This window comes from Meriones unguiculatus, chromosome 1 (assembly GCF_030254825.1).
Source record: "Meriones unguiculatus strain TT.TT164.6M chromosome 1, Bangor_MerUng_6.1, whole genome shotgun sequence".
Taxonomy (NCBI): Eukaryota; Metazoa; Chordata; class Mammalia; order Rodentia; family Muridae; genus Meriones; species Meriones unguiculatus.
Genome location: NC_083349.1, coordinates 25,169,045 through 25,176,873, shown reverse-complemented (window position 1 = coordinate 25,176,873; position 7,829 = coordinate 25,169,045).

Genomic DNA, 7,829 nt, shown 5'->3' with positions numbered 1-7,829 from the left:
CTTAAATCACACGTATTTCTAGGAAGCTCACTGGAACTTCTGGAGGAGGGCAGGAAGTGTAAAGAGTAAACAGTGGAGCTGCGCGGGCAGCTGGGACCCCAGCTCCTACATTCTCCCAAAGCCTGTTGCCTTCGTGACCTTAGCCAATGGGCCTCACTTTGTCTATAAAACAAAAATCCCAGGCTGGACAGATGGCTCGGTCGTTTAGAGCACCAGCTGCTCTTCTGAAGGGCCCAGTTCAAATCCCAGAACCCACAAGGCAGTTCACAATGGTCTGTTACTCCAGTTCCAAGGGATCTGACACCCTCAAACAAACATAGGCGGAGGCACAAGATAAAATGATAATTTAGAACATTTTTTTTCTTTTTCTTTTTCTTCCAGAGCTGAGGACCAAACTGAGGGACTTGAGCTTGCTAGGCAAGCGCTCTACCACTGAGCTAAATCTCCAACCCTAAAACAATTAAAAAATAAAAATAAAAAGCCCGCTGGGCAGTGGTGGTGTACACCTTTGATCCCACCACTCAGAAGGCAGAGGCAGTTGGATCTTTGTGAGTTCAAGGTTAGCCTGGTCTACAGATTGACTTCCAGGACAGCTAATGCTACACAGAAAGACCCTGTCTCGAAAAACCAAAAAATATAAACAAATGAATGAATGAATGAATGAATGAATGAAGTGAAAATCACCTCTTTGCCAGAGCTATCATCATGACTAAAGCCACACATGGATGGTGGTCACTGGTGAGCTCAGGAAGGGTGAATCCCCTCGTTCTTGTCCTCTGAGAGCAGCCAGCAAGGGTTAAGGAGCAAGCACCCAGACACCTGACTGGGTTGGAGCAGAATGAAGACTGCCCATTCCAGGGAGGCCAGCAACTCACAGGCCCAACACGAGATGCTGCCAACCTAGCACCTCACAAGTGCCAAGAGGGTAAGAGATGGATGGGGAGCACCTGAGCCAGGCGGGTGGACAAGCGGTCAGAACCAGAGGACTCTAAAATTGTCTATCCAGTCTCCCGGCTTTATAATTGGGGAAGCTGGGGCTCAGTAAGAGGAGGGGAAAGTCAGGTCAAAGTGGCAAAGCCAAGGAGCCTCTGGTTCTGCCGCTCTCAGCGTGCTCTTTGTACGTGTGTGTGCAAATATGCAGAGGTCAGAGGTCGATCTCAGTGTCTTTCTCAGTCCTCTCCACCTTGTTCGGTTTATTTTATTTCACCCACCTTCCCCCATTGTGCGTGTATGTGCCATGTGTGCAGGTATGTTTGTGGAGACCAGAAGAGGGGTCAGCTCTCCCAGAGTTTGAGTCACGGGTGGTTGTGAGCCACCCAGCTTGGGTCCTGGGAACCAAACTCAGGTGCTCTGTGGGTGCAGTAAACACTCCTAACCACCGAGCCATCTCTCCAGCCACTTGACCTTGGGCCCAGGACAAGTCTCTCACGGAGCCTCGGCCTCATCTATCAGGCTGAGCTACAAGACCAGTGGGCCTTTGGCTAACGGTCACCAGGCCCTGTGTGAGTTTTGTTTGCTTGTCTGTTTGTTTTGTTTTGTTTCGGTGTTGTGGGTTGTGGGAGTCTAAGTCCTCATGCTTGCACCGAAAGCTCTGAGCTGTCCCCCAGCCCTCTTCTTGTCCCATGCTCTCTTCTTGTTCTTCACTGACCCAGCCCTCCCTGTTCCTTCTATCCCGTTCTTGTCACTAGGACACAAACCCTCTGTCCCTGGTCTTACTACTCAGCAGACTCTCTGAACACCTACACATGGCAGATCCTGTCTTGGGCAACTGGAAACATCTATTTAAGAATAATCCAAGGTCATCCTTGGCTACAGAGCAATTTGAAGACAAACTGGGTGACATGGAACCCTGTCTTTAAAAAAAAAAAAAAAACAGAACATGCAGGGACTGGAGAAATGGCTCAACGGTTGAGAGCATTGGCTCCTCTTCCAGGTGGACCCAGGTTCAGTTCCCAGCACCCACATGGCAACTCACAACTGTCTGTAACTCCAGCTCCAGGAGTTCCAACATCTTCATACAGATACACATGCAGGCAAAAAAAAAAATACCAGTGCACATAAAATTAAAAACAAAACAAAACATGCCTATAATCCCAGCACTTGAGGAGGCAGAGGCAGGAGCATCTCTGTGAGTTCGAGGCCAGTCTGGTCTACAACGCAAGTCCAGGACAGCCAAGGCAGCACAGAGAAACCCTGCCTCCTTTGTACAGAAACGGTAGGGCTGGAGCGATGCCTCAGCAATTAAGAGCACTTGCTGCCCTTCCGGAGGACCTAGTTAACTTCCTAGCACCCATGTAGGGCAGCTCACAACTGCCTGTAACCCCTGCTCCACAGGACTTAATGCCCTCTTCTAGCTTCCACAGGCACCCAGGCATACAGATGCTGCACAGATACATATACGGGACACGTAAAATAAAAACTATTTAATTTACTTTGGTTTTTTGCGACAGAGTCTCACTATGTGGTTCTGACTGTCCTGGAACTCACAGAGATCTGTCTCCCTCTGCGCCCCCACCCCCGACCCCCAGTGCTGGAATTAGAAGTGTGTGCCACCATATCCAACTAAAAAAAACTTCATGGAGTCATGTTGGGCTTGAGGATGTCGTTATTGTTTTTGGATGAGACTGAGTCTCCTGCAGCCTATTCTGGCCTCTTCCCTCAAAGCTGCTGTGTAGTTGACAATGACCTTGAATTTTTTTTTTTTCTAGACAGTTTCTCTGTGTAACTCTGGCTGTCCTGGAACTCAATTGACTTTGAACTCTTGAGCCTCCTGACTACGTTTCCCAACTGCCAGGATTACAGGTTTAAAGCACCATTCTCAAATCCTTTGATTAAGATACCGACTGGCTGATTGACTGACTGACTGACTGACTGATCACCTGGGATGCTGGAGACTTACCCCTGGGCCTTATGCATGGCAGGCAAGCACCAGATCACTGAGCCAAAGGCCAGGCAATGTCTGCACAAGAACATATAATTTAGGACATTGGACATCTGAGCAAAGAAAGGAGAGGCACTGGGCGGCAGGAAGAGCTGGCTAGTATAATCAAGGCCCATATGGCATTAACGTGGAGGGAGCAGTAGGCTAGGACTTAGCTAAGGGGCCAAACATTCAAGCTCTAGCAGATGTGCTTAAGCTCTGGAGACACAAACTGACAAGGTTAAAAGGAGCCTGTGGAGCCAGGCATGGTGGACACAGGTAATCCTGGCACTCAGGAGCAGCCACAGCTCTCTGGGTGATGCTGTGTGGGTGGAGACAAAAAACCGCTTCTGCCTCTCAAGTTGCCAAGTGAGGCTCGGCAAGGAGGGACACCTGGGACAAAGCCATTCCCACTCAGTCATCGGCCGGCCCTTAGGCGTCATCAGCAACTGTGACCCTGTGACAGCTTTGTTCTGGGTGGGGTGCTGTTGTTATTACTTTAAAGGCTATCTCTGTTGCTGGGTTTTAGATTTATGGGCTTTGTTTTTTTCTTTTCTTTTCTACGGCAGGGTCTGTGTAGCCCTGGCTGTCCTGAAACTCCCTATGGAGACCAGACTGACCTCAAACTCTCAGAGATCTCCCTGACCCTGTCTCTCAAGTGCTGTCCCTAAAGGTGCAGGCTGCCACGCCCAGCACGACCAGTTTGTTTTGAAACAGGGTCTCACTCTGTAGCCCAGGCTGGGTTGGGACTCACTATGTAGCTCAAGCTGGCCTCAAACTGGTGTCCATCCTCCTGCCTCAGCCTCCTGAGTGCTAGGATTACAGATACGAGAGATACTGCCCCTCTACAGTCTTGTTCTTAAGGGAAACACAGGTAACAGATGAACTGGGTGCAGAATTGGCTGCTGGCAAGGCTGAGGTTTGAGCACTTCCGAGCTCCGAAGGCTCTGGTGAGGCCTGAGGCTGGCATGTGCCTGCCAGTGTCTGGCTGAGGGTGAGTAAGCACTACTTTCGTCACCTGCAAGTTGGATCGGATGCTGCTTGTGCCGCCCACAAGACAGCTGGGCCGAGACCTGTTGTGAGGATGTTTGAGTGCTCTGACCTGTCTTCTGAGACACGTGACAGAGTCTTGGTGGTGCACACATCCGCTGAACAGTCAGGAACAAACCCTGGTGACAGGGTTTGCCCTCGGACACTGGGGACTCTCGGGAGATGAAGGGTGGAAGTCTTCGAGCAGGCCAGAACAGGACTGGTCCATATGCAGAAAGCGTTTCAACATGCAGGTTGCCCGTTCTACCTTCCAGCTCTCTGCTATATAACAGGACAAAGCCTGCGTTTGAGTGTGCTGCCACCAAGTGCTGGCTGGTGCCGACTTTATGGGCATGTGACATGAAAAATAAGACTCGCTCACATGTCTTACCAGAGAGGAGATCAGGTTTTCCTTCTTTTTTCGTCACTCCCTTACTCAATACTTATTTTGGTTCTGGTGGCTTAACACGAGGCTTTAACAGAGAAACTCCACCACTATGCAAGCCTGTCCCCAGCCCTTGTAGCTTTAAATATGCTAATATGAGCATCACTGTTCTCCCATCCAAGTACTAACCAGGCCAGACCCTGTTTAGCTTCCAGGTTCAGAAGAAATCAGACGTTCATGGAGGTCTTAGAATGAAATAGAAAACTTATTTAAGGTCACCTTAAAATCGGTGTTTAGAAGTCGGACATGGTGCATGCCTATAATCCCAGTACTTGAGGAGGCAGAAGCAGATGGATCTTGTGAGTTCAAGGCCAGCCCGGTCTACAAAGCCAGTCTAGGACAACCAGGGCTACACAGAGAAAGCCTGTCTCAGAAAACAACAACAACTGAGAGACCAAAAGATAAATTAGCAGCTATTATTAAGATCTGAAGTAGGTACCTAAAGAAGTCTAGTAATGCCCTGAGGGGAAGAGCCACCTCACTGCATTCTTTCCCCACCCACTAGAGATACAGTTGCTAGGAAACTGGACCCCACCCCCACCCCCAGGGAGGAACAACTGGTCATTAATGGTCTGGGAACCTTCCTATAGCCAATCGATTCAAAATGTAGCATTTTGACCAATAGATGCTTGCCAGGCAGGAATCGCCCCTGCCTTGGGCATGCTGGGATGGACCAGAATCTTTAAATCACCCAACTAACGGGGTGGGGGCGGCGCACTCAGCTCCCACGGCTTCGGCAGTGGGTGTGTGTGGGCCCAAGCTGCAGCTTATAATTTACAATAAAAAGACCCTCATGTATTTACAGCGGGGTCTAGTAATTTCTGGTCTTTTGGGGTTCGTGAACTGGGCAGAACACAACAAAACAAATAAATGAGTGAATAAATAAATGTTTAGATATAAAAAATTAATAAAAAAATTCAATGTACTTCTGATGCTTAGTGTTTAGCAATTTTCATTTAAACAGGGGTCCTTGAGTTCTGGTAGTTTTTATTTTCCAGAATAAAAGGTTGGTTATGTTCACTTCTGACCTCAGAGGTGACAGGGGAGAAGAGCAATCTTTGCTTTACCCATTTACAGTTTTGAGAGAAGTCGCACTCTGTCGTCCTGTCCTGCTGGTCCTGAAGTCCCGGCTCAGGCTACCTTCTAGCCACAGCAGCCCTTGAACTCCTTCCAGACACTCCAGCCCCAGCATGCACTAGCTACAGCATCCAGCACAGCTGTTTCCCTCCTCGGGGAACCAGAGCCCTGCTCAGAGCCTCAGGAACCCGGCCTCTGCCCACAGGCCACTTCCAGAGTCCTCCCTTCTTCAACACCGGCTGCTCCCAACTGTGGGGATTTGGTTACGCTGTTTTGTTCTGTGTTTTGAGACTAACTCTTAAATAGCCTGGGGTAGCTATTCACGCTCCTCTAAGTAGCTGAGGATGGACCCTGAAGTCCTCCTGATCCTGCATCCACCTCCAGAGTGCTGGGATTTGGGGCCTGAATTGTCACATTCCACTTGGCTATAAGAATTTCAAAATTTTAGCTGGGCAGTGGGGGCACCGTCTTTAATCCCGGCACTCTCTCTCTCAGAAAACCAAAAAAGAAAAAAAAATCCAACATTTTTTATTTTTCTTGTGGTAGACCCCTAAATACACACACACACACACACATTTGAGAACACATCTATGGTCACAATTAAATAGAACCCCGGCTCTGTATAGTTTCTTCCTGGTTCTCTAGGATGTTTTCCAAGGGTTCTGAGAACACCCTTTTCTCCTTTCAATGAGGCAAAGGGAAAGACCCAACCTTGGTCTTTTTCTTTTCTTTTTCTTTGGTAAGTTTATGCATACTACATTGAATTTCTACCCAATCCCCACACATGCTTCTTCAGCTCTTCCCAGACACTCCTCTTTAAAAGCTATTCTAGGTGTAGAGTGTAGCTCAGTTGTTAAGAGTGCTTGCCTAGCATTCATAAGGCCCTGGGTTCAACCCCCAGCACCCCATAAGCCTTAACTGGTAAGATACACATTTGCAATCCCAGATTTGGAAGGTGAAGAAAGAAGGATCAGGGAGGTCAAGGCCGGCATAGACTACAGGAGACCCCATCTTACAAAACAGAGGGAGAGATGGTGCCTCTGTTGACATCACTGACTGTCCCATTCTCAGCCCCTGCACGGGGATCATAAGTGACCATAACTTTAGTTCCAGGGGCTCTAATGTCCTCTGTGGCCTCCAGGGACACCAGGCACTCACATGACGCCCAGACAAACATGCAAGCAAACATTTACATATAAATAACTGAAACAGTAAATTAAAACAAAAATTTTCAAAAGCGAGCCCCATAAACATTGGGCCAGACACGATGGACCAGCCTATACTCCCAGCTCTTGGGAAGTGGGAGGAGGATCAAGAGTTCAAAGTTATCCTCAGCTGCACAGTGAGTTTAGCGCCAGCCTGGACTGCCTGAGACCCTATTGCAACAAAGCAGGAAGATAAGAAGGGGAGGGCACGGCTGAGAAGACTGACTCTTTGGGCCAGGGAGGAGTCTCAGCTGGTAAGAGCAGTTGGGGAGCAAGTCTGATGCTGAGCTCACTGCCTGGAACCCACATAAGTGTGTGAGGAGAGAATCAGCTCCCAAGCTGTTCCCTGGCCTCCAGTGGTGCGTGTACGCACAACACATGTGCGCAAACACACACACAGTGAACTGTAGTCGGTCTTTTACTACTTTGTGGCTTCTTCTTTCTTTCACCATTCTCCACCTGCCTTTTCTTCTTCCAGTTCAAGCCCCTAACGCTAGATTCAAGAGAAAAAAAGAAGAGGAAAGGGGACTATGTTATCACTAGCCTACTTCCTGCTGATTAGGGGCATCAAGCTCCTTGGGGCAAAATTTGATCTTCACTGTCAGAATATCTAATTTCTTGTTTCTTCTTTGCCCACGGCCAGGTAACAAACCACAACCAACAACAATCAATGACACCACTGTAACAGCATGGTCTGCTGCTTCATATTTGACGGTTAATTATTTTGCTCCCTGAGGTCTGCTTTCGAGCAGACACTCGCGTACCCCAAATGGCATCTGTAACCTTACCTGAGAAACTGTTCCTGATTGGCGGAATAAAAGGCGGAATAAAAGGAATAAAAGGAGGGCAGGGCAGAAGTGAGAAGAATGAAGGTTCTTGGGCTTTGGGGACGAAAGGATCACAGGAGGACAGGTACCGGAGAAGAAAGGAACATAGTCTCGATGAGATAGGTGAAGAGCCATGTGGTCTGAGGAATTGACTCTGAGGATCCGAAAGGAGAGAAGCGGCCCAGATGGAGAGCATAAGCGAGTATGTATGGAATTATAAAGGGGAAGTATCCATATGAGAATGAGGAGAGCAGAAGGCATGGGATGGGGGCTGGGAGATTACAAGATAGCTAAATGGAAATATCTGCCCAGCTCCAAGTAAAATA